We start from the raw sequence: 24,464 nt of genomic DNA, 5'->3' as shown, positions 1-24,464 counted from the left end.
CCCCCCAGCCCAGAGTGTGCATGGAAAATTGTCTGGCAGCCTCCCTGACAGCAAGCAGTGATAGTGCCCATGAAGGGCACCTTGTTGGGCCCGCCCCTTTCACGGTTATCGCTTCTCGGCCTTTTGGCTAAGATCAAGTGTAGTATCTGTTCTTATCAGTTTAATATCTGATACGTCCCCTATCTGGGGACCATATATTAAATGGATTTTGAGAACGGGGGCCGATTTCGAAGCTTGCTTCCGTCGCCCTATGCATTGACCCGATATGGCAGTATCTTCGGGTACAGTGCACCACCCCCTTACAGGGTTAAAAAGAAAGATTCCTACTTTCATTGCTACCTGCTTGCTGGCTAGCCAGCTAGCCAGCCCTGTGGGCCTTGCTGCTGCTGCAGCCAAAAAACAAAAGGTGGTGCTGCTGCTGCTTCTGCTGCTTCTGCTTCTGCTTGTGTCTGGCCGCTGTTGGAGCGTCCAGGCACAGGACTTCTGCTGCTGCTGACTAAATGGCCTCCTTAATTGGATCATTTGAGTAGCCAGCACACCTGTGCAGGTAGGGCATGACATGATAGGCAGCTGCCTTGATAGCGGGTGGGTGCTGAATGTTCCTAATTGACAAAATAAGATTAATGCTTATGAAGAAATATAAAATCTCATCCCTTCCCCAATATCGCGCCACACCCCTACCCCTTAATTCCCTGGTTGAACTTGATGGACATATGTCTTTTTTCGACCGTACTAACTATGTAACTATGTAACATAACATGGGGGGGGGGGGGTCTCCTGGCTGTTCACACAGGTGTGTCATTGCTGTACATTGACCATGCATTGCTTCTGTGGTATTGCAAAGGCAAAGACAAATGCTTCCAGCCATCCATTGCACTAATGGATTGGTCATCAGCTGGCTGTCTATGTCCCGCATCAATATAGACCAAAGTACAGAGGGTTAGGCTATGCTATTGTGCACCTACCTGATGCATCAGAAGGTGCGAGGCCCTTGCTAAATTCTGTGCACAGACTTTGAGATCTATACTTTAGACTGTATCTAAACCTGCTCCAACATGGACTGACATTCTGGCCTACTTTCAGCCGATGCGACTTGTCTGTCGCTGAACAGTCGCTTTTTATGTATTCAGCACCTATGTATAATGTTGTAAAAATGCTCTAGAAGCTAAAGTCGCAGAAATGTCACACATATTTGGCCTGCAACTTTCTGTGCGACAAATTCAGACAGGAAAAATCAGTATAAATCCTTAGAAAATTATCCCCCAGTGTCTCCATCTGCTGGCGGTATTGAATAAGCATTGCTGCACTGATGGGGTATGCATTAGACGAAAAAAAAGAAGAAAAAGAAGAATAATACGCCCAGAAAAGAGGCGAAAAGGAGAAAAACGTAAAAAAACGTGAAAAAAAAGTAAGAGGAAGAGAAGGGAAAAAAAGGTGGAAATGGGTTTAAAAGTGATTTCGGCGGAGAAATATATATATATATATATATATATATATATATATATATATATACGCGCACACACACACATATATATAAACGTATTCTCCGTTGAGATATTGCAGCCGCTGCTGTGTCCAGGCCCAGGAGCCTTAGCACTGTGCTGTGATGTCACTCAATACCACTGACATCACTAGGTGTAAACAACATCTCTCCTTTGCTGTGTATGTGACTATGGAGCTGTTTGGTGATGTCGTCTATTATGGCCTTCATAGAAGCAACAGGAGATTGTTGCATCCATCTAGAACCCTCAGAACTACAGTGCTATGATGTCACTCACTTCCACAGGCCTTGCAGAGTGTAAACAACAACAACCCAGCTTTGTTGTGTATGTAACCATAGGGATTTGTGATGTCACCTAGAACCTTCACAGCAGCGACAGCTTTATGAGGAGCATCAGCACTGCTCTGCCTGAGCAGAACCATCACCGCCATAGGTTGTCAAATAACCCGGGTTTAACCCACACAGGTAAGTCCAATGGGGTGCAGGCATGTCCTCTATGCTTACAGCTTCCCGTGGGTGTTGGTTTGATACCGTTTGGGGACAGCCAAGGAGGCATCTGCAGGCAACAAAGGTAGGTGTGTGCTTGTGTGTGTGTTTCCTATGCAGATCCTAAGCCCAGTGTCACATGCAAGTAGGAGGAGTAAGAAGGGTTCCTGGCAAATCCGGGTTATGGATTGCATTTAAAAAGGCCCCGTGGGAGTGCAATGGGCCCCTGTCTTGCTGCTTAGCAATAATGGTATGGGTTTAGGTTCTGCTGTGTGTACTGGTGGTTGACTGCCCCCCAGCCCAGAGTGTGCATGGAAAATTGTCTGGCAGCCTCCCTGACAGCAAGCAGTGATAGTGCCCATGAAGGGCACCTTGTTGGGCCCGCCCCTTTCACGGTTATCGCTTCTCGGCCTTTTGGCTAAGATCAAGTGTAGTATCTGTTCTTATCAGTTTAATATCTGATACGTCCCCTATCTGGGGACCATATATTAAATGGATTTTTGAGAACGGGGGCCGATTTCGAAGCTTGCTTCCGTCGCCCTATGCATTGACCCGATATGGCAGTATCTTCGGGTACAGTGCACCACCCCCTTACAGGGTTAAAAAGAAAGATTCCTACTTTCATTGCTACCTGCTTGCTGGCTAGCCAGCTAGCCAGCCCTGTGGGCCTTGCTGCTGCTGCAGCCAAAAAACAAAAGGTGGTGCTGCTGCTGCTTCTGCTGCTTCTGCTTCTGCTTGTGTCTGGCCGCTGTTGGAGCGTCCAGGCACAGGACTTCTGCTGCTGCTGACTAAATGGCCTCCTTAATTGGATCATTTGAGTAGCCAGCACACCTGTGCAGGTAGGGCATGACATGATAGGCAGCTGCCTTGATAGCGGGTGGGTGCTGAATGTTCCTAATTGACAAAATAAGAGATTAATGCTTATGAAGAAATATAAAATCTCATCCCTTCCCCAATATCGCGCCACACCCCTACCCCTTAATTCCCTGGTTGAACTTGATGGACATATGTCTTTTTTCGACCGTACTAACTATGTAACTATGTAACATAACATGGGGGGGGGGGGGGGGGTCTCCTGGCTGTTCACACAGGTGTGTCATTGCTGTACATTGACCATGCATTGCTTCTGTGGTATTGCAAAGGCAAAGACAAATGCTTCCAGCCATCCATTGCACTAATGGATTGGTCATCAGCTGGCTGTCTATGTCCCGCATCAATATAGACCAAAGTACAGAGGGTTAGGCTATGCTATTGTGCACCTACCTGATGCATCAGAAGGTGCGAGGCCCTTGCTAAATTCTGTGCACAGACTTTGAGATCTATACTTTAGACTGTATCTAAACCTGCTCCAACATGGACTGACATTCTGGCCTACTTTCAGCCGATGCGACTTGTCTGTCGCTGAACAGTCGCTTTTTATGTATTCAGCACCTATGTATAATGTTGTAAAAATGCTCTAGAAGCTAAAGTCGCAGAAATGTCACACATATTTGGCCTGCAACTTTCTGTGCGACAAATTCAGACAGGAAAAATCAGTATAAATCCTTAGAAAATTATCCCCCAGTGTCTCCATCTGCTGGCGGTATTGAATAAGCATTGCTGCACTGATGGGGTATGCATTAGACGAAAAAAAAGAAGAAAAAGAAGAATAATACGCCCAGAAAAGAGGCGAAAAGGAGAAAAACGTAAAAAAACGTGAAAAAAAAGTAAGAGGAAGAGAAGGGAAAAAAAGGTGGAAATGGGTTTAAAAGTGATTTCGGCGGAGAAATATATATATATATATATATATATATATATATACGCGCACACACACACATATATATAAACGTATTCTCCGTTGAGATATTGCAGCCGCTGCTGTGTCCAGGCCCAGGAGCCTTAGCACTGTGCTGTGATGTCACTCAATACCACTGACATCACTAGGTGTAAACAACATCTCTCCTTTGCTGTGTATGTGACTATGGAGCTGTTTGGTGATGTCGTCTATTATGGCCTTCATAGAAGCAACAGGAGATTGTTGCATCCATCTAGAACCCTCAGAACTACAGTGCTATGATGTCACTCACTTCCACAGGCCTTGCAGAGTGTAAACAACAACAACCCAGCTTTGTTGTGTATGTAACCATAGGGATTTGTGATGTCACCTAGAACCTTCACAGCAGCGACAGCTTTATGAGGAGCATCAGCACTGCTCTGCCTGAGCAGAACCATCACCGCCATAGGTTGTCAAATAACCCGGGTTTAACCCACACAGGTAAGTCCAATGGGGTGCAGGCATGTCCTCTATGCTTACAGCTTCCCGTGGGTGTTGGTTTGATACCGTTTGGGGACAGCCAAGGAGGCATCTGCAGGCAACAAAGGTAGGTGTGTGCTTGTGTGTGTGTTTCCTATGCAGATCCTAAGCCCAGTGTCACATGCAAGTAGGAGGAGTAAGAAGGGTTCCTGGCAAATCCGGGTTATGGATTGCATTTAAAAAGGCCCCGTGGGAGTGCAATGGGCCCCTGTCTTGCTGCTTAGCAATAATGGTATGGGTTTAGGTTCTGCTGTGTGTACTGGTGGTTGACTGCCCCCCAGCCCAGAGTGTGCATGGAAAATTGTCTGGCAGCCTCCCTGACAGCAAGCAGTGATAGTGCCCATGAAGGGCACCTTGTTGGGCCCGCCCCTTTCACGGTTATCGCTTCTCGGCCTTTTGGCTAAGATCAAGTGTAGTATCTGTTCTTATCAGTTTAATATCTGATACGTCCCCTATCTGGGGACCATATATTAAATGGATTTTTGAGAACGGGGGCCGATTTCGAAGCTTGCTTCCGTCGCCCTATGCATTGACCCGATATGGCAGTATCTTCGGGTACAGTGCACCACCCCCTTACAGGGTTAAAAAGAAAGATTCCTACTTTCATTGCTACCTGCTTGCTGGCTAGCCAGCTAGCCAGCCCTGTGGGCCTTGCTGCTGCTGCAGCCAAAAAACAAAAGGTGGTGCTGCTGCTGCTTCTGCTGCTTCTGCTTGTGTCTGGCCGCTGTTGGAGCGTCCAGGCACAGGACTTCTGCTGCTGCTGACTAAATGGCCTCCTTAATTGGATCATTTGAGTAGCCAGCACACCTGTGCAGGTAGGGCATGACATGATAGGCAGCTGCCTTGATAGCGGGTGGGTGCTGAATGTTCCTAATTGACAAAATAAGATTAATGCTTATGAAGAAATATAAAATCTCATCCCTTCCCCAATATCGCGCCACACCCCTACCCCTTAATTCCCTGGTTGAACTTGATGGACATATGTCTTTTTTCGACCGTACTAACTATGTAACTATGTAACATAACATGGGGGGGGGGGGGGGGTCTCCTGGCTGTTCACACAGGTGTGTCATTGCTGTACATTGACCATGCATTGCTTCTGTGGTATTGCAAAGGCAAAGACAAATGCTTCCAGCCATCCATTGCACTAATGGATTGGTCATCAGCTGGCTGTCTATGTCCCGCATCAATATAGACCAAAGTACAGAGGGTTAGGCTATGCTATTGTGCACCTACCTGATGCATAAGAAGGTGCGAGGCCCTTGCTAAATTCTGTGCACAGACTTTGAGATCTATACTTTAGACTGTATCTAAACCTGCTCCAACATGGACTGACATTCTGGCCTACTTTCAGCCGATGCGACTTGTCTGTCGCTGAACAGTCGCTTTTTATGTATTCAGCACCTATGTATAATGTTGTAAAAATGCTCTAGAAGCTAAAGTCGCAGAAATGTCACACATATTTGGCCTGCAACTTTCTGTGCGACAAATTCAGACAGGAAAAATCAGTATAAATCCTTAGAAAATTATCCCCCAGTGTCTCCATCTGCTGGCGGTATTGAATAAGCATTGCTGCACTGATGGGGTATGCATTAGACGAAAAAAAAGAAGAAAAAGAAGAATAATACGCCCAGAAAAGAGGCGAAAAGGAGAAAAACGTAAAAAAACTTGAAAAAAAAGTAAGAGGAAGAGAAGGGAAAAAAAGGTGGAAATGGGTTTAAAAGTGATTTCGGCGGAGAAATATATATATATATATATATATATATATATATATATATATACGCGCACACACACACATATATATAAACGTATTCTCCGTTGAGATATTGCAGCCGCTGCTGTGTCCAGGCCCAGGAGCCTTAGCACTGTGCTGTGATGTCACTCAATACCACTGACATCACTAGGTGTAAACAACATCTCTCCTTTGCTGTGTATGTGACTATGGAGCTGTTTGGTGATGTCGTCTATTATGGCCTTCATAGAAGCAACAGGAGATTGTTGCATCCATCTAGAACCCTCAGAACTACAGTGCTATGATGTCACTCACTTCCACAGGCCTTGCAGAGTGTAAACAACAACAACCCAGCTTTGTTGTGTATGTAACCATAGGGATTTGTGATGTCACCTAGAACCTTCACAGCAGCGACAGCTTTATGAGGAGCATCAGCACTGCTCTGCCTGAGCAGAACCATCACCGCCATAGGTTGTCAAATAACCCGGGTTTAACCCACACAGGTAAGTCCAATGGGGTGCAGGCATGTCCTCTATGCTTACAGCTTCCCGTGGGTGTTGGTTTGATACCGTTTGGGGACAGCCAAGGAGGCATCTGCAGGCAACAAAGGTAGGTGTGTGCTTGTGTGTGTGTTTCCTATGCAGATCCTAAGCCCAGTGTCACATGCAAGTAGGAGGAGTAAGAAGGGTTCCTGGCAAATCCGGGTTATGGATTGCATTTAAAAAGGCCCCGTGGGAGTGCAATGGGCCCCTGTCTTGCTGCTTAGCAATAATGGTATGGGTTTAGGTTCTGCTGTGTGTACTGGTGGTTGACTGCCCCCCAGCCCAGAGTGTGCATGGAAAATTGTCTGGCAGCCTCCCTGACAGCAAGCAGTGATAGTGCCCATGAAGGGCACCTTGTTGGGCCCGCCCCTTTCACGGTTATCGCTTCTCGGCCTTTTGGCTAAGATCAAGTGTAGTATCTGTTCTTATCAGTTTAATATCTGATACGTCCCCTATCTGGGGACCATATATTAAATGGATTTTTGAGAACGGGGGCCGATTTCGAAGCTTGCTTCCGTCGCCCTATGCATTGACCCGATATGGCAGTATCTTCGGGTACAGTGCACCACCCCCTTACAGGGTTAAAAAGAAAGATTCCTACTTTCATTGCTACCTGCTTGCTGGCTAGCCAGCTAGCCAGCCCTGTGGGCCTTGCTGCTGCTGCAGCCAAAAAACAAAAGGTGGTGCTGCTGCTGCTTCTGCTGCTTCTGCTTCTGCTTGTGTCTGGCCGCTGTTGGAGCGTCCAGGCACAGGACTTCTGCTGCTGCTGACTAAATGGCCTCCTTAATTGGATCATTTGAGTAGCCAGCACACCTGTGCAGGTAGGGCATGACATGATAGGCAGCTGCCTTGATAGCGGGTGGGTGCTGAATGTTCCTAATTGACAAAATAAGATTAATGCTTATGAAGAAATATAAAATCTCATCCCTTCCCCAATATCGCGCCACACCCCTACCCCTTAATTCCCTGGTTGAACTTGATGGACATATGTCTTTTTTCGACCGTACTAACTATGTAACTATGTAACATAACATGGGGGGGGGGGGGGGGGTCTCCTGGCTGTTCACACAGGTGTGTCATTGCTGTACATTGACCATGCATTGCTTCTGTGGTATTGCAAAGGCAAAGACAAATGCTTCCAGCCATCCATTGCACTAATGGATTGGTCATCAGCTGGCTGTCTATGTCCCGCATCAATATAGACCAAAGTACAGAGGGTTAGGCTATGCTATTGTGCACCTACCTGATGCATCAGAAGGTGCGAGGCCCTTGCTAAATTCTGTGCACAGACTTTGAGATCTATACTTTAGACTGTATCTAAACCTGCTCCAACATGGACTGACATTCTGGCCTACTTTCAGCCGATGCGACTTGTCTGTCGCTGAACAGTCGCTTTTTATGTATTCAGCACCTATGTATAATGTTGTAAAAATGCTCTAGAAGCTAAAGTCGCAGAAATGTCACACATATTTGGCCTGCAACTTTCTGTGCGACAAATTCAGACAGGAAAAATCAGTATAAATCCTTAGAAAATTATCCCCCAGTGTCTCCATCTGCTTGCGGTATTGAATAAGCATTGCTGCACTGATGGGGTATGCATTAGACGAAAAAAAAGAAGAAAAAGAAGAATAATACGCCCAGAAAAGAGGCGAAAAGGAGAAAAACGTAAAAAAACGTGAAAAAAAAGTAAGAGGAAGAGAAGGGAAAAAAAGGTGGAAATGGGTTTAAAAGTGATTTCGGCGGAGAAATATATATATATATATATATATATATATATATATATATTACGCGCACACACACACATATATATAAACGTATTCTCCGTTGAGATATTGCAGCCGCTGCTGTGTCCAGGCCCAGGAGCCTTAGCAATGTGCTGTGATGTCACTCAATACCACTGACATCACTAGGTGTAAACAACATCTCTCCTTTGCTGTGTATGTGACTATGGAGCTGTTTGGTGATGTCGTCTATTATGGCCTTCATAGAAGCAACAGGAGATTGTTGCATCCATCTAGAACCCTCAGAACTACAGTGCTATGATGTCACTCACTTCCACAGGCCTTGCAGAGTGTAAACAACAACAACCCAGCTTTGTTGTGTATGTAACCATAGGGATTTGTGATGTCACCTAGAACCTTCACAGCAGCGACAGCTTTATGAGGAGCATCAGCACTGCTCTGCCTGAGCAGAACCATCACCGCCATAGGTTGTCAAATAACCCGGGTTTAACCCACACAGGTAAGTCCAATGGGGTGCAGGCATGTCCTCTATGCTTACAGCTTCCCGTGGGTGTTGGTTTGATACCGTTTGGGGACAGCCAAGGAGGCATCTGCAGGCAACAAAGGTAGGTGTGTGCTTGTGTGTGTGTTTCCTATGCAGATCCTAAGCCCAGTGTCACATGCAAGTAGGAGGAGTAAGAAGGGTTCCTGGCAAATCCGGGTTATGAATTGCATTTAAAAAGGCCCCGTGGGAGTGCAATGGGCCCCTGTCTTGCTGCTTAGCAATAATGGTATGGGTTTAGGTTCTGCTGTGTGTACTGGTGGTTGACTGCCCCCCAGCCCAGAGTGTGCATGGAAAATTGTCTGGCAGCCTCCCTGACAGCAAGCAGTGATAGTGCCCATGAAGGGCACCTTGTTGGGCCCGCCCCTTTCACGGTTATCGCTTCTCGGCCTTTTGGCTAAGATCAAGTGTAGTATCTGTTCTTATCAGTTTAATATCTGATACGTCCCCTATCTGGGGACCATATATTAAATGGATTTTTGAGAACGGGGGCCGATTTCGAAGCTTGCTTCCGTCGCCCTATGCATTGACCCGATATGGCAGTATCTTCGGGTACAGTGCACCACCCCCTTACAGGGTTAAAAAGAAAGATTCCTACTTTCATTGCTACCTGCTTGCTGGCTAGCCAGCTAGCCAGCCCTGTGGGCCTTGCTGCTGCTGCAGCCAAAAAACAAAAGGTGGTGCTGCTGCTGCTTCTGCTGCTTCTGCTTCTGCTTGTGTCTGGCCGCTGTTGGAGCGTCCAGGCACAGGACTTCTGCTGCTGCTGACTAAATGGCCTCCTTAATTGGATCATTTGAGTAGCCAGCACACCTGTGCAGGTAGGGCATGACATGATAGGCAGCTGCCTTGATAGCGGGTGGGTGCTGAATGTTCCTAATTGACAAAATAAGATTAATGCTTATGAAGAAATATAAAATCTCATCCCTTCCCCAATATCGCGCCACACCCCTACCCCTTAATTCCCTGGTTGAACTTGATGGACATATGTCTTTTTTCGACCGTACTAACTATGTAACTATGTAACATAACATGGGGGGGGGGGGGGTCTCCTGGCTGTTCACACAGGTGTGTCATTGCTGTACATTGACCATGCATTGCTTCTGTGGTATTGCAAAGGCAAAGACAAATGCTTCCAGCCATCCATTGCACTAATGGATTGGTCATCAGCTGGCTGTCTATGTCCCGCATCAATATAGACCAAAGTACAGAGGGTTAGGCTATGCTATTGTGCACCTACCTGATGCATCAGAAGGTGCGAGGCCCTTGCTAAATTCTGTGCACAGACTTTGAGATCTATACTTTAGACTGTATCTAAACCTGCTCCAACATGGACTGACATTCTGGCCTACTTTCAGCCGATGCGACTTGTCTGTCGCTGAACAGTCGCTTTTTATGTATTCAGCACCTATGTATAATGTTGTAAAAATGCTCTAGAAGCTAAAGTCGCAGAAATGTCACACATATTTGGCCTGCAACTTTCTGTGCGACAAATTCAGACAGGAAAAATCAGTATAAATTCCTTAGAAAATTATCCCCCAGTGTCTCCATCTGCTGGCGGTATTGAATAAGCATTGCTGCACTGATGGGGTATGCATTAGACGAAAAAAAAGAAGAAAAAGAAGAATAATACGCCCAGAAAAGAGGCGAAAAGGAGAAAAACGTAAAAAAACGTGAAAAAAAAGTAAGAGGAAGAGAAGGGAAAAAAAGGTGGAAATGGGTTTAAAAGTGATTTCGGCGGAGAAATATATATATATATATATATATATATATATATATATATATATATATACGCGCACACACACACATATATATATAAACGTATTCTCCGTTGAGATATTGCAGCCGCTGCTGTGTCCAGGCCCAGGAGCCTTAGCACTGTGCTGTGATGTCACTCAATACCACTGACATCACTAGGTGTAAACAACATCTCTCCTTTGCTGTGTATGTGACTATGGAGCTGTTTGGTGATGTCGTCTATTATGGCCTTCATAGAAGCAACAGGAGATTGTTGCATCCATCTAGAACCCTCAGAACTACAGTGCTATGATGTCACTCACTTCCACAGGCCTTGCAGAGTGTAAACAACAACAACCCAGCTTTGTTGTGTATGTAACCATAGGGATTTGTGATGTCACCTAGAACCTTCACAGCAGCGACAGCTTTATGAGGAGCATCAGCACTGCTCTGCCTGAGCAGAACCATCACCGCCATAGGTTGTCAAATAACCCGGGTTTAACCCACACAGGTAAGTCCAATGGGGTGCAGGCATGTCCTCTATGCTTACAGCTTCCCGTGGGTGTTGGTTTGATACCGTTTGGGGACAGCCAAGGAGGCATCTGCAGGCAACAAAGGTAGGTGTGTGCTTGTGTGTGTGTTTCCTATGCAGATCCTAAGCCCAGTGTCACATGCAAGTAGGAGGAGTAAGAAGGGTTCCTGGCAAATCCGGGTTATGGATTGCATTTAAAAAGGCCCCGTGGGAGTGCAATGGGCCCCTGTCTTGCTGCTTAGCAATAATGGTATGGGTTTAGGTTCTGCTGTGTGTACTGGTGGTTGACTGCCCCCCAGCCCAGAGTGTGCATGGAAAATTGTCTGGCAGCCTCCCTGACAGCAAGCAGTGATAGTGCCCATGAAGGGCACCTTGTTGGGCCCGCCCCTTTCACGGTTATCGCTTCTCGGCCTTTTGGCTAAGATCAAGTGTAGTATCTGTTCTTATCAGTTTAATATCTGATACGTCCCCTATCTGGGGACCATATATTAAATGGATTTTTGAGAACGGGGGCCGATTTCGAAGCTTGCTTCCGTCGCCCTATGCATTGACCCGATATGGCAGTATCTTCGGGTACAGTGCACCACCCCCTTACAGGGTTAAAAAGAAAGATTCCTACTTTCATTGCTACCTGCTTGCTGGCTAGCCAGCTAGCCAGCCCTGTGGGCCTTGCTGCTGCTGCAGCCAAAAAACAAAAGGTGGTGCTGCTGCTGCTTCTGCTGCTTCTGCTTCTGCTTGTGTCTGGCCGCTGTTGGAGCGTCCAGGCACAGGACTTCTGCTGCTGCTGACTAAATGGCCTCCTTAATTGGATCATTTGAGTAGCCAGCACACCTGTGCAGGTAGGGCATGACATGATAGGCAGCTGCCTTGATAGCGGGTGGGTGCTGAATGTTCCTAATTGACAAAATAAGATTAATGCTTATGAAGAAATATAAAATCTCATCCCTTCCCCAATATCGCGCCACACCCCTACCCCTTAATTCCCTGGTTGAACTTGATGGACATATGTCTTTTTTCGACCGTACTAACTATGTAACTATGTAACATAACATGGGGGGGGGGGGGGGGTCTCCTGGCTGTTCACACAGGTGTGTCATTGCTGTACATTGACCATGCATTGCTTCTGTGGTATTGCAAAGGCAAAGACAAATGCTTCCAGCCATCCATTGCACTAATGGATTGGTCATCAGCTGGCTGTCTATGTCCCGCATCAATATAGACCAAAGTACAGAGGGTTAGGCTATGCTATTGTGCACCTACCTGATGCATCAGAAGGTGCGAGGCCCTTGCTAAATTCTGTGCACAGACTTTGAGATCTATACTTTAGACTGTATCTAAACCTGCTCCAACATGGACTGACATTCTGGCCTACTTTCAGCCGATGCGACTTGTCTGTCGCTGAACAGTCGCTTTTTATGTATTCAGCACCTATGTATAATGTTGTAAAAATGCTCTAGAAGCTAAAGTCGCAGAAATGTCACACATATTTGGCCTGCAACTTTCTGTGCGACAAATTCAGACAGGAAAAATCAGTATAAATCCTTAGAAAATTATCCCCCAGTGTCTCCATCTGCTGGCGGTATTGAATAAGCATTGCTGCACTGATGGGGTATGCATTAGACGAAAAAAAAGAAGAAAAAGAAGAATAATACGCCCAGAAAAGAGGCGAAAAGGAGAAAAACGTAAAAAAACGTGAAAAAAAAGTAAGAGGAAGAGAAGGGAAAAAAAGGTGGAAATGGGTTTAAAAGTGATTTCGGCGGAGAAATATATATATATATATATATATATATATATATATATATATATATATATACGCGCACACACACACATATATATAAACGTATTCTCCGTTGAGATATTGCAGCCGCTGCTGTGTCCAGGCCCAGGAGCCTTAGCACTGTGCTGTGATGTCACTCAATACCACTGACATCACTAGGTGTAAACAACATCTCTCCTTTGCTGTGTATGTGACTATGGAGCTGTTTGGTGATGTCGTCTATTATGGCCTTCATAGAAGCAACAGGAGATTGTTGCATCCATCTAGAACCCTCAGAACTACAGTGCTATGATGTCACTCACTTCCACAGGCCTTGCAGAGTGTAAACAACAACAACCCAGCTTTGTTGTGTATGTAACCATAGGGATTTGTGATGTCACCTAGAACCTTCACAGCAGCGACAGCTTTATGAGGAGCATCAGCACTGCTCTGCCTGAGCAGAACCATCACCGCCATAGGTTGTCAAATAACCCGGGTTTAACCCACACAGGTAAGTCCAATGGGGTGCAGGCATGTCCTCTATGCTTACAGCTTCCCGTGGGTGTTGGTTTGATACCGTTTGGGGACAGCCAAGGAGGCATCTGCAGGCAACAAAGGTAGGTGTGTGCTTGTGTGTGTGTTTCCTATGCAGATCCTAAGCCCAGTGTCACATGCAAGTAGGAGGAGTAAGAAGGGTTCCTGGCAAATCCGGGTTATGGATTGCATTTAAAAAGGCCCCGTGGGAGTGCAATGGGCCCCTGTCTTGCTGCTTAGCAATAATGGTATGGGTTTAGGTTCTGCTGTGTGTACTGGTGGTTGACTGCCCCCCAGCCCAGAGTGTGCATGGAAAATTGTCTGGCAGCCTCCCTGACAGCAAGCAGTGATAGTGCCCATGAAGGGCACCTTGTTGGGCCCGCCCCTTTCACGGTTATCGCTTCTCGGCCTTTTGGCTAAGATCAAGTGTAGTATCTGTTCTTATCAGTTTAATATCTGATACGTCCCCTATCTGGGGACCATATATTAAATGGATTTTTGAGAACGGGGGCCGATTTCGAAGCTTGCTTCCGTCGCCCTATGCATTGACCCGATATGGCAGTATCTTCGGGTACAGTGCACCACCCCCTTACAGGGTTAAAAAGAAAGATTCCTACTTTCATTGCTACCTGCTTGCTGGCTAGCCAGCTAGCCAGCCCTGTGGGCCTTGCTGCTGCTGCAGCCAAAAAACAAAAGGTGGTGCTGCTGCTGCTTCTGCTGCTTCTGCTTGTGTCTGGCCGCTGTTGGAGCGTCCAGGCACAGGACTTCTGCTGCTGCTGACTAAATGGCCTCCTTAATTGGATCATTTGAGTAGCCAGCACACCTGTGCAGGTAGGGCATGACATGATAGGCAGCTGCCTTGATAGCGGGTGGGTGCTGAATGTTCCTAATTGACAAAATAAGATTAATGCTTATGAAGAAATATAAAATCTCATCCCTTCCCCAATATCGCGCCACACCCCTACCCCTTAATTCCCTGGTTGAACTTGATGGACATATGTCTTTTTTCGACCGTACTAACTATGTAACTATGTAACATAACATGGGGGGGGGGGGGGGGGGGGTCTCCTGGCTGTTCACACAGGTGTGTCATTGCTGTACATTGACCATGCATTGCTTCTGTGGTATTGCAAAGGCAAAGACAAATGCTTCCAGCCATCCATTGCACTAATGGATTGGTCATCAGCTGGCTGTCTATGTCCCGCATCAATATAGACCAAAGTACAGAGGGTTAGGCTATGCTATTGTGCACCTACCTGATGCATCAGAAGGTGCGAGGCCCTTGCTAAATTCTGTGCACAGACTTTGAGATCTATACTTTAGACTGTATCTAAACCTGCTCCAACATGGACTGACATTCTGGCCTACTTTCAGCCGATGCGACTTGTCTGTCGCTGAACAGTCGCTTTTTATGTATTCAGCACCTATGTATAATGTTGTAAAAATGCTCTAGAAGCTAAAGTCGCAGAAATGTCACACATATTTGGCCTGCAACTTTCTGTGCGACAAATTCAGACAGGAAAAATCAGTATAAATCCTTAGAAAATTATCCCCCAGTGTCTCCATCTGCTGGCGGTATTGAATAAGCATTGCTGCACTGATGGGGTATGCATTAGACGAAAAAAAAGAAGAAAAAGAAGAATAATACGCCCAGAAAAGAGGCGAAAAGGAGAAAAACGTAAAAAAACGTGAAAAAAAAGTAAGAGGAAGAGAAGGGAAAAAAAGGTGGAATGGGTTTAAAAGTGATTTCGGCGGAGAAATATATATATATATATATATATATATATATATATATATATATACGCGCACACACACACATATATATAAACGTATTCTCCGTTGAGATATTGCAGCCGCTGCTGTGTCCAGGCCCAGGAGCCTTAGCACTGTGCTGTGATGTCACTCAATACCACTGACATCACTAGGTGTAAACAACATCTCTCCTTTGCTGTGTATGTGACTATGGAGCTGTTTGGTGATGTCGTCTATTATGGCCTTCATAGAAGCAACAGGAGATTGTTGCATCCATCTAGAACCCTCAGAACTACAGTGCTATGATGTCACTCACTTCCACAGGCCTTGCAGAGTGTAAACAACAACAACCCAGCTTTGTTGTGTATGTAACCATAGGGATTTGTGATGTCACCTAGAACCTTCACAGCAGCGACAGCTTTATGAGGAGCATCAGCACTGCTCTGCCTGAGCAGAACCATCACCGCCATAGGTTGTCAAATAACCCGGGTTTAACCCACACAGGTAAGTCCAATGGGGTGCAGGCATGTCCTCTATGCTTACAGCTTCCCGTGGGTGTTGGTTTGATACCGTTTGGGGACAGCCAAGGAGGCATCTGCAGGCAACAAAGGTAGGTGTGTGCTTGTGTGTGTGTTTCCTATGCAGATCCTAAGCCCAGTGTCACATGCAAGTAGGAGGAGTAAGAAGGGTTCCTGGCAAATCCGGGTTATGGATTGCATTTAAAAAGGCCCCGTGGGAGTGCAATGGGCCCCTGTCTTGCTGCTTAGCAATAATGGTATGGGTTTAGGTTCTGCTGTGTGTACTGGTGGTTGACTGCCCCCCAGCCCAGAGTGTGCATGGAAAATTGTCTGGCAGCCTCCCTGACAGCAAGCAGTGATAGTGCCCATGAAGGGCACCTTGTTGGGCCCGCCCCTTTCACGGTTATCGCTTCTCGGCCTTTTGGCTAAGATCAAGTGTAGTATCTGTTCTTATCAGTTTAATATCTGATACGTCCCCTATCTGGGGACCATATTTTAAATGGATTTTTGAGAACGGGGGCCGATTTCGAAGCTTGCTTCCGTCGCCCTATGCATTGACCCGATATGGCAGTATCTTCGGGTACAGTGCACCACCCCCTTACAGGGTTAAAAAGAAAGATTCCTACTTTCATTGCTACCTGCTTGCTGGCTAGCCAGCTAGCCAGCCCTGTGGGCCTTGCTGCTGCTGCAGCCAAAAAACAAAAGGTGGTGCTGCTGCTGCTTCTGCTGCTTCTGCTTCTGCTTGTGTCTGGCCGCTGTTGGAGCGTCCAGGCACAGGACTTCTGCTGCTGCTGACTAAATGGCCTCCTTAATTGGATCATTTGAGTAGCCAGCACACCTGTGCAGGTAGGGCATGACATGATAGGCAGCTGCCTTGATAGCGGGTGGGTGCTGAATGTTCCTAATTGACAAAATAAGATTAATGCTTATGAAGAAATATAAAATCTCATCCCTTCCCCAATATCGCGCCACACCCCTACCCCTTAATTCCCTGGTTGAACTTGATGGACATATGTCTTTTTTCGACCGTACTAACTATGTAACTATGTAACATAACATGGGGGGGGGGGGGGGTCTCCTGGCTGTTCACACAGGTGTGTCATTGCTGTACATTGACCATTCATTGCTTCTGTGGTATTGCAAAGGCAAAGACAAATGCTTCCAGCCATCCATTGCACTAATGGATTGGTCATCAGCTGGCTGTCTATGTCCCGCATCAATATAGACCAAAGTACAGAGGGTTAGGCTATGCTATTGTGCACCTACCTGATGCATCAGAAGGTGCGAGGCCCTTGCTAAATTCTGTGCACAGACTTTGAGATCTATACTTTAGACTGTATCTAAACCTGCTCCAACATGGACTGACATTCTGGCCTACTTTCAGCCGATGCGACTTGTCTGTCGCTGAACAGTCGCTTTTTATGTATTCAGCACCTATGTATAATGTTGTAAAAATGCTCTAGAAGCTAAAGTCGCAGAAATGTCACACATATTTGGCCTGCAACTTTCTGTGCGACAAATTCAGACAGGAAAAATCAGTATAAATCCTTAGAAAATTATCCCCCAGTGTCTCCATCTGCTGGCGGTATTGAATAAGCATTGCTGCACTGATGGGGTATGCATTAGACGAAAAAAAAGAAGAAAAAGAAGAATAATACGCCCAGAAAAGAGGCGAAAAGGAGAAAAACGTAAAAAAACGTGAAAAAAAAGTAAGAGGAAGAGAAGGGAAAAAAAGGTGGAAATGGGTTTAAAAGTGATTTCGGCGGAGAAATATATATATATATATATATATATATATATATATATATACGCGCACACACACACATATATATAAACGTATTCTCCGTTGAGATATTGCAGCCGCTGCTGTGTCCAGGCCCAGGAGCCTTAGCACTGTGCTGTGATGTCACTCAATACCACTGACATCACTAGGTGTAAACAACATCTCTCCTTTGCTGTGTATGTGACTATGGAGCTGTTTGGTGATGTCGTCTATTATGGCCTTCATAGAAGCAACAGGAGATTGTTGCATCCATCTAGAACCCTCAGAACTACAGTGCTATGATGTCACTCACTTCCACAGGCCTTGCAGAGTGTAAACAACAACAACCCAGCTTTGTTGTGTATGTAACCATAGGGATTTGTGATGTCACCTAGAACCTTCACAGCAGCGACAGCTTTATGAGGAGCATCAGCACTGCTCCGCCTGAGCAGAACCATCACCGCCATAGGTTGTCAAATAACCCGGGTTTAACCCACACAGGTAAGTCCAATGGGGTGCAGGCATGTCCTCTATGCTTACAGCTTCCCGTGGGTGTTGGTTTGATACCGTTTGGGGACAGCCAAGGAGGCATCTGCAGGCAACAAAGGTAGGTGTGTGCTTGTGTGTGTGTTTCCTATGCAGATCCTAAGCCCAGTGTCACATGCAAGTAGGAGGAGTAAGAAGGGTTCCTGGCAAATCCGGGTTATGGATTGCATTTAAAAAGGCCCCGTGGGAGTGCAATGGGCCCCTGTCTTGCTGCTTAGCAATAATGGTATGGGTTTAGGTTCTGCTGTGTGTACTGGTGGTTGACTGCCCCCCAGCCCAGAGTGTGCATGGAAAATTGTCTGGCAGCCTCCCTGACAGCAAGCAGTGATAGTGCCCATGAAGGGCACCTTGTTGGGCCCGCCCCTTTCACGGTTATCGCTTCTCGGCCTTTTGGCTAAGATCAAGTGTAGTATCTGTTCTTATCAGTTTAATATCTGATACGTCCCCTATCTGGGGACCATATATTAAATGGATTTTTGAGAACGGGGGCCGATTTCGAAGCTTGCTTCCGTCGCCCTATGCATTGACCCGATATGGCAGTATCTTCGGGTACAGTGCACCACCCCCTTACAGGGTTAAAAAGAAAGATTCCTACTTTCATTGCTACCTGCTTGCTGGCTAGCCAGCTAGCCAGCCCTGTGGGCCTTGCTGCTGCTGCAGCCAAAAAACAAAAGGTGGTGCTGCTGCTGCTTCTGCTGCTTCTGCTTCTGCTTGTGTCTGGCCGCTGTTGGAGCGTCCAGGCACAGGACTTCTGCTGCTGCTGACTAAATGGCCTCCTTAATTGGATCATTTGAGTAGCCAGCACACCTGTGCAGGTAGGGCATGACATGATAGGCAGCTGCCTTGATAGCGGGTGGGTGCTGAATGTTCCTAATTGACAAAATAAGATTAATGCTTATGAAGAAATATAAAATCTCATCCCTTCCCCAATATCGCGCCACACCCCTACCCCTTAATTCCCTGGTTGAACTTGATGGACATATGTCTTTTTTCGACCGTACTAACTATGTAACTATGTAACATAACATGGGGGGGGGGGGGTCTCCTGGCTGTTCACACAGGTGTGTCATTGCTGTACATTGACCATGCATTGCTTCTGTGGTATTGCAAAGGCAAAGACAAATGCTTCCAGCCATCCATTGCACTAATGGATTGGTCATCAGCTGGCTGTCTATGTCCCGCATCAATATAGACCAAAGTACAGAGGGTTAGGCTATGCTATTGTGCACCTACCTGATGCATCAGAAGGTGCGAGGCCCTTGCTAAATTCTGTGCACAGACTTTGAGATCTATACTTTAGACTGTATCTAAACCTGCTCCAACATGGACTGACATTCTGGCCTACTTTCAGCCGATGCGACTTGTCTGTCGCTGAACAGTCGCTTTTTATGTATTCAGCACCTATGTATAATGTTGTAAAAATGCTCTAGAAGCTAAAGTCGCAGAAATGTCACACATATTTGGCCTGCAACTTTCTGTGCGACAAATTCAGACAGGAAAAATCTGTATAAATCCTTAGAAAATTATCCCCCAGTGTCTCCATCTGCTGGCGGTATTGAATAAGCATTGCTGCACTGATGGGGTATGCATTAGACGAAAAAAAAGAAGAAAAAGAAGAATAATACGCCCAGAAAAGAGGCGAAAAGGAGAAAAACGTAAAAAAACGTGAAAAAAAAGTAAGAGGAAGAGAAGGGAAAAAAAGGTGGAAATGGGTTTAAAAGTGATTTCGGCGGAGAAATATATATATATATATATATATATATATATATATATATATATATACGCGCACACACACACATATATATAAACGGATTCTCCGTTGAGATATTGCAGCCGCTGCTGTGTCCAGGCCCAGGAGCCTTAGCACTGTGCTGTGATGTCACTCAATACCACTGACATCACTAGGTGTAAACAACATCTCTCCTTTGCTGTGTATGTGACTATGGAGCTGTTTGGTGATGTCGTCTATTATGGCCTTCATAGAAGCAACAGGAGATTGTTGCATCCATCTAGAACCCTCAGAACTACAGTGCTATGATGTCACTCACTTCCACAGGCCTTGCAGAGTGTAAACAACAACAACCCAGCTTTGTTGTGTATGTAACCATAGGGATTTGTGATGTCACCTAGAACCTTCACAGCAGCGACAGCTTTATGAGGAGCATCAGCACTGCTCTGCCTGAGCAGAACCATCACCGCCATAGGTTGTCAAATAACCCGGGTTTAACCCACACAGGTAAGTCCAATGGGGTGCAGGCATGTCCTCTATGCTTACAGCTTCCCGTGGGTGTTGGTTTGATACCGTTTGGGGACAGCCAAGGAGGCATCTGCAGGCAACAAAGGTAGGTGTGTGCTTGTGTGTGTGTTTCCTATGCAGATCCTAAGCCCAGTGTCACATGCAAGTAGGAGGAGTAAGAAGGGTTCCTGGCAAATCCGGGTTATGGATTGCATTTAAAAAGGCCCCGTGGGAGTGCAATGGGCCCCTGTCTTGCTGCTTAGCAATAATGGTATGGGTTTAGGTTCTGCTGTGTGTACTGGTGGTTGACTGCCCCCCAGCCCAGAGTGTGCATGGAAAATTGTCTGGCAGCCTCCCTGACAGCAAGCAGTGATAGTGCCCATGAAGGGCACCTTGTTGGGCCCGCCCCTTTCACGGTTATCGCTTCTCGGCCTTTTGGCTAAGATCAAGTGTAGTATCTGTTCTTATCAGTTTAATATCTGATACGTCCCCTATCTGGGGACCATATATTAAATGGATTTTTGAGAACGGGGGCCGATTTCGAAGCTTGCTTCCGTCGCCCTATGCATTGACCCGATATGGCAGTATCTTCGGGTACAGTGCACCACCCCCTTACAGGGTTAAAAAGAAAGATTCCTACTTTCATTGCTACCTGCTTGCTAGCTAGCCAGCCCTGTGGGCCTTGCTGCTGCTGCAGCCAAAAAACAAAAGGTGGTGCTGCTGCTGCTTCTGCTGCTTCTGCTTCTGCTTGTGTCTGGCCGCTGTTGGAGCGTCCAGGCACAGGACTTCTGCTGCTGCTGACTAAATGGCCTCCTTAATTGGATCATTTGAGTAGCCAGCACACCTGTGCAGGTAGGGCATGACATGATAGGCAGCTGCCTTGATAGCGGGTGGGTGCTGAATGTTCCTAATTGACAAAATAAGATTAATGCTTATGAAGAAATATAAAATCTCATCCCTTCCCCAATATCGCGCCACACCCCTACCCCTTAATTCCCTGGTTGAACTTGATGGACATATGTCTTTTTTCGACCGTACTAACTATGTAACTATGTAACATAACATGGGGGGGGGGGGGGTCTCCTGGCTGTTCACACAGGTGTGTCATTGCTGTACATTGACCATGCATTGCTTCTGTGGTATTGCAAAGGCAAAGACAAATGCTTCCAGCCATCCATTGCACTAATGGATTGGTCATCAGCTGGCTGTCTATGTCCCGCATCAATATAGACCAAAGTACAGAGGGTTAGGCTATGCTATTGTGCACCTACCTGATGCATCAGAAGGTGCGAGGCCCTTGCTAAATTCTGTGCACAGACTTTGAGATCTATACTTTAGACTGTATCTAAACCTGCTCCAACATGGACTGACATTCTGGCCTACTTTCAGCCGATGCGACTTGTCTGTCGCTGAACAGTCGCTTTTTATGTATTCAGCACCTATGTATAATGTTGTAAAAATGCTCTAGAAGCTAAAGTCGCAGAAATGTCACACATATTTGGCCTGCAACTTTCTGTGCGACAAATTCAGACAGGAAAAATCAGTATAAATCCTTAGAAAATTATCCCCAAGTGTCTCCATCTGCTGGCGGTATTGAATAAGCATTGCTGCACTGATGGGGTATGCATTAGACGAAAAAAAAGAAGAAAAAGAAGAATAATACGCCCAGAAAAGAGGCGAAAAGGAGAAAAACGTAAAAAAACGTGAAAAAAAAGTAAGAGGAAGAGAAGGGAAAAAAAGGTGGAAATGGGTTTAAAAGTGATTTCGGCGGAGAAATATATATATATATATATATATATATATATATATATATATATATATATACGCGCACACACACACATATATATAAACGTATTCTCCGTTGAGATATTGCAGCCGCTGCTGTGTCCAGGCCCAGGAGCCTTAGTACTGTGCTGTGATGTCACTCAATACCACTGACATCACTAGGTGTAAACAACATCTCTCCTTTGCTGTGTATGTGACTATGGAGCTGTTTGGTGATGTCGTCTATTATGGCCTTCATAGAAGCAACAGGAGATTGTTGCATCCATCTAGAACCCTCAGAACTACAGTGCTATGATGTCACTCACTTCCACAGGCCTTGCAGAGTGTAAACAACAACAACCCAGCTTTGTTGTGTATGTAACCATAGGGATTTGTGATGTCACCTAGAACCTTCACAGCAGCGACAGCTTTATGAGGAGCATCAGCACTGCTCTGCCTGAGCAGAACCATCACCGCCATAGGTTGTCAAATAACCCGGGTTTAACCCACACAGGTAAGTCCAATGGGGTGCAGGCATGTCCTCTATGCTTACAGCTTCCCGTGGGTGTTGGTTTGATACCGTTTGGGGACAGCCAAGGAGGCATCTGCAGGCAACAAAGGTAGGTGTGTGCTTGTGTGTGTGTTTCCTATGCAGATCCTAAGCCCAGTGTCACATGCAAGTAGGAGGAGTAAGAAGGGTTCCTGGCAAATCCGGGTTATGGATTGCATTTAAAAAGGCCCCGTGGGAGTGCAATGGGCCCCTGTCTTGCTGCTTAGCAATAATGGTATGGGTTTAGGTTCTGCTGTGTGTACTGGTGGTTGACTGCCCCCCAGCCCAGAGTGTGCATGGAAAATTGTCTGGCAGCCTCCCTGACAGCAAGCAGTGATAGTGCCCATGAAGGGCACCTTGTTGGGCCCGCCCCTTTCACGGTTATCGCTTCTCGGCCTTTTGGCTAAGATCAAGTGTAGTATCTGTTCTTATCAGTTTAATATCTGATACGTCCCCTATCTGGGGACCATATATTAAATGGATTTTTGAGAACGGGGGCCGATTTCGAAGCTTGCTTCCGTCGCCCTATGCATTGACCCGATATGGCAGTATCTTCGGGTACAGTGCACCACCCCCTTACAGGGTTAAAAAGAAAGATTCCTACTTTCATTGCTACCTGCTTGCTGGCTAGCCAGCTAGCCAGCCCTGTGGGCCTTGCTGCTGCTGCAGCCAAAAAACAAAAGGTGGTGGTGCTGCTGCTGCTTCTGCTGCTTCTGCTTCTGCTTGTGTCTGGCCGCTGTTGGAGCGTCCAGGCACAGGACTTCTGCTGCTGCTGACTAAATGGCCTCCTTAATTGGATCATTTGAGTAGCCAGCACACCTGTGCAGGTAGGGCATGACATGATAGGCAGCTGCCTTGATAGCGGGTGGGTGCTGAATGTTCCTAATTGACAAAATAAGATTAATGCTTATGAAGAAATATAAAATCTCATCCCTTCCCCAATATCGCGCCACACCCCTACCCCTTAATTCCCTGGTTGAACTTGATGGACATATGTCTTTTTTCGACCGTACTAACTATGTAACTATGTAACATAACATGGGGGGGGGGGGGGGTCTCCTGGCTGTTCACACAGGTGTGTCATTGCTGTACATTGACCATGCATTGCTTCTGTGGTATTGCAAAGGCAAAGACAAATGCTTCCAGCCATCCATTGCACTAATGGATTGGTCATCAGCTGGCTGTCTATGTCCCGCATCAATATAGACCAAAGTACAGAGGGTTAGGCTATGCTATTGTGCACCTACCTGATGCATCAGAAGGTGCGAGGCCCTTGCTAAATTCTGTGCACAGACTTTGAGATCTATACTTTAGACTGTATCTAAACCTGCTCCAACATGGACTGACATTCTGGCCTACTTTCAGCCGATGCGACTTGTCTGTCGCTGAACAGTCGCTTTTTATGTATTCAGCACCTATGTATAATGTTGTAAAAATGCTCTAGAAGCTAAAGTCGCAGAAATGTCACACATATTTGGCCTGCAACTTTCTGTGCGACAAATTCAGACAGGAAAAATCAGTATAAATCCTTAGAAAATTATCCCCCAGTGTCTCCATCTGCTGGCGGTATTGAATAAGCATTGCTGCACTGATGGGGTATGCATTAGACGAAAAAAAAGAAGAAAAAGAAGAATAATACGCCCAGAAAAGAGGCGAAAAGGAGAAAAACTTAAAAAAACGTGAAAAAAAAGTAAGAGGAAGAGAAGGGAAAAAAAGGTGGAAATGGGTTTAAAAGTGATTTCGGCGGAGAAATATATATATATATATATATATATATATATATATATATATACGCGCACACACACACATATATATAAACGTATTCTCCGTTGAGATATTGCAGCCGCTGCTGTGTCCAGGCCCAGGAGCCTTAGCACTGTGCTGTGATGTCACTCAATACCACTGACATCACTAGGTGTAAACAACATCTCTCCTTTGCTGTG

The 24,464-nt window shown here is 46.0% G+C and overlaps 11 non-coding genes across 11 annotated transcripts; all 11 read left to right on the top strand.

The window, feature by feature from the left end:
* The first annotated feature begins 107 nt into the window (after nucleotides 1-107).
* LOC130301810 (U2 spliceosomal RNA) lies at nucleotides 108-297 on the top strand. The gene has a single exon (XR_008852161.1). It is a non-coding gene; the product is annotated as a U2 spliceosomal RNA (small nuclear RNA).
* Nucleotides 298-2,385: 2,088 nt separating this feature from the next.
* Nucleotides 2,386-2,576, top strand: LOC130301806 (U2 spliceosomal RNA). The gene has a single exon (XR_008852157.1). It is a non-coding gene; the product is annotated as a U2 spliceosomal RNA (small nuclear RNA).
* Nucleotides 2,577-4,660: 2,084 nt separating this feature from the next.
* On the top strand, nucleotides 4,661-4,851 carry LOC130301805 (U2 spliceosomal RNA). Its single transcript, XR_008852156.1, has one exon. It is a non-coding gene; the product is annotated as a U2 spliceosomal RNA (small nuclear RNA).
* Nucleotides 4,852-6,934: 2,083 nt separating this feature from the next.
* LOC130301804 (U2 spliceosomal RNA) lies at nucleotides 6,935-7,125 on the top strand. The gene has a single exon (XR_008852155.1). It is a non-coding gene; the product is annotated as a U2 spliceosomal RNA (small nuclear RNA).
* A 2,089-nt stretch (nucleotides 7,126-9,214) lies between these two features.
* LOC130301802 (U2 spliceosomal RNA) lies at nucleotides 9,215-9,405 on the top strand. The gene has a single exon (XR_008852153.1). It is a non-coding gene; the product is annotated as a U2 spliceosomal RNA (small nuclear RNA).
* Nucleotides 9,406-11,501: 2,096 nt separating this feature from the next.
* Nucleotides 11,502-11,692, top strand: LOC130301801 (U2 spliceosomal RNA). The gene has a single exon (XR_008852152.1). It is a non-coding gene; the product is annotated as a U2 spliceosomal RNA (small nuclear RNA).
* A 2,097-nt stretch (nucleotides 11,693-13,789) lies between these two features.
* LOC130301800 (U2 spliceosomal RNA) lies at nucleotides 13,790-13,980 on the top strand. Its single transcript, XR_008852151.1, has one exon. It is a non-coding gene; the product is annotated as a U2 spliceosomal RNA (small nuclear RNA).
* Nucleotides 13,981-16,068: 2,088 nt separating this feature from the next.
* LOC130301807 (U2 spliceosomal RNA) lies at nucleotides 16,069-16,259 on the top strand. The gene has a single exon (XR_008852158.1). It is a non-coding gene; the product is annotated as a U2 spliceosomal RNA (small nuclear RNA).
* A 2,086-nt stretch (nucleotides 16,260-18,345) lies between these two features.
* LOC130301799 (U2 spliceosomal RNA) lies at nucleotides 18,346-18,536 on the top strand. The gene has a single exon (XR_008852150.1). It is a non-coding gene; the product is annotated as a U2 spliceosomal RNA (small nuclear RNA).
* A 2,090-nt stretch (nucleotides 18,537-20,626) lies between these two features.
* On the top strand, nucleotides 20,627-20,817 carry LOC130301798 (U2 spliceosomal RNA). The gene has a single exon (XR_008852149.1). It is a non-coding gene; the product is annotated as a U2 spliceosomal RNA (small nuclear RNA).
* A 2,087-nt stretch (nucleotides 20,818-22,904) lies between these two features.
* Nucleotides 22,905-23,095, top strand: LOC130301797 (U2 spliceosomal RNA). Its single transcript, XR_008852148.1, has one exon. It is a non-coding gene; the product is annotated as a U2 spliceosomal RNA (small nuclear RNA).
* Nucleotides 23,096-24,464: the final 1,369 nt, after the last annotated feature.

Source organism: Hyla sarda, unplaced genomic scaffold, assembly GCF_029499605.1.
Source record: "Hyla sarda isolate aHylSar1 unplaced genomic scaffold, aHylSar1.hap1 scaffold_1136, whole genome shotgun sequence".
NCBI classification, from domain to species: domain Eukaryota; kingdom Metazoa; phylum Chordata; class Amphibia; order Anura; family Hylidae; genus Hyla; species Hyla sarda.
This window is presented reverse-complemented; position numbering and strand designations above follow the sequence as displayed.